Here is a 1,616-nt window from a genome sequence, read left to right as displayed (position 1 = left end):
AAAATACTGAACAATGCAGAAAGCATCAAGAGAAGATGGAAGAAATACACAGCCACTGGACCAAAAAGAACTGGTTGACATTTAATCATTTCAGGAGGGAACACATGATCAAGAACCAATGGTATTAAAGGAAGAAATCCAAGCTGCAAAATAGACATTACTGAAAAATGCAGCTTTAGGAATTGACAGAATATCAATTGAAATGCTTCAACAAACTGATCTAAATTTTTAAGGTTTCGTAGTCCATGGTATGTTATTAATGGACATTCAAATTGTTTGTGCCCATATTTGTGCCTATTCCAAAGAAAGGTGACCCTACAGAATGTGAAAATCATTGAATATCATTAATATTACAGGCAAGTAAAATTTTGAGGGTAATTCAAACATGTACAGCAGTACAGTGACAGGGAGCGTCTACAAATTCAAGCTGAATTCAGAAGATGACATCGAACGACAGACGGATTGTGGCTGAAAGATGGATTGTGGCTGAAAGCAGAGATGTTTACTTGTGTTTTATTTACTATACAAAGGCATTCAACTGTGTAGATCATAACAAACTATAGAAATTGCAAAGACTAGGAATTCCAGAACACTTAATTGTGCTTCTGAGGAATCTGTTCATAGAACAAGAGGCAGCTGTTATAACAAAATAAGGGGATATTGAACCTTTAAAATAAAGAAAGGTGAGTGTCAGGGCTGTATACTTTCACTATACTTACTCAAATCTGAGAAGCTGGACTATATGAAGAACATAGCATCAGGATTGAAGGGAAGACTCATTAGCAACCTGAGACATGCAGATGACATAAACTTGCTTGCTGAAAGGGAAGAGTAGTTAAAATACTTAGTGATGAAGATCAAAGACTCCAGCCTTCAGTATGGATTACAACTCTGTAATGAAAACAAAAAACCCTCACAAACGGAACCAATAAACAATGTGATGATAAACACAGAAAAGACTGAAGTTGTCAAGGAATTCATTTTACTCGGATACACAAATCAATGTTCATGGAAACAGTAGTCCAGAAATCAACTGATATACTGCATTATCTGCTGAAAAAAACAAAACAAAAACTCCTTAAAGAGTTACAGGTGCCCATCAACTGAAGAATGGATAAACAAACTGTGGTACATACACACAATGGAATATTATGCTACCTTGAAGAATAGCAAGAAAGCGGCAAGCCACTGGCAAGCCACCACATAACATGAATGAAACTTGAGGACATTATGCTGAGTGAAATTAGTCAGTCACAAAAAGAGAAATACTACATAGGACCACTACTGTAAAGGACTAAGAAAAAGAAACCAAAAAAAGGGGGGGTAGGAGGAATTCTTTGTTGATTGCTGGGAAGTTGGTGGTGGGTGAGGGGAGGGAGGGGAAGGTAGAGCATAGGGCAGGGATTAGACACAGGAAAGGTGGGGTGCTGGGGAGGGGCCAATTACAAGGAGGGAGAGGGAAATGGAAGAACAAAGCAGATGGAAGAACAATTAGGCATGTTTGAATGGGCTAAGTGGGACAGAGATAAAGAATGATGTATGCACAACCTTAGAACTACAGGGCTCTGGGATACAGAGATTGAGTCATGGTTGGAATGGGGAAAAGGGGGGAATAA

This window comes from Chrysochloris asiatica, unplaced genomic scaffold (genome assembly GCF_000296735.1).
Source record: "Chrysochloris asiatica unplaced genomic scaffold, ChrAsi1.0 scaffold00165, whole genome shotgun sequence".
Taxonomy (NCBI): Eukaryota; Metazoa; Chordata; class Mammalia; order Afrosoricida; family Chrysochloridae; genus Chrysochloris; species Chrysochloris asiatica.
This window is presented reverse-complemented; position numbering follows the sequence as displayed.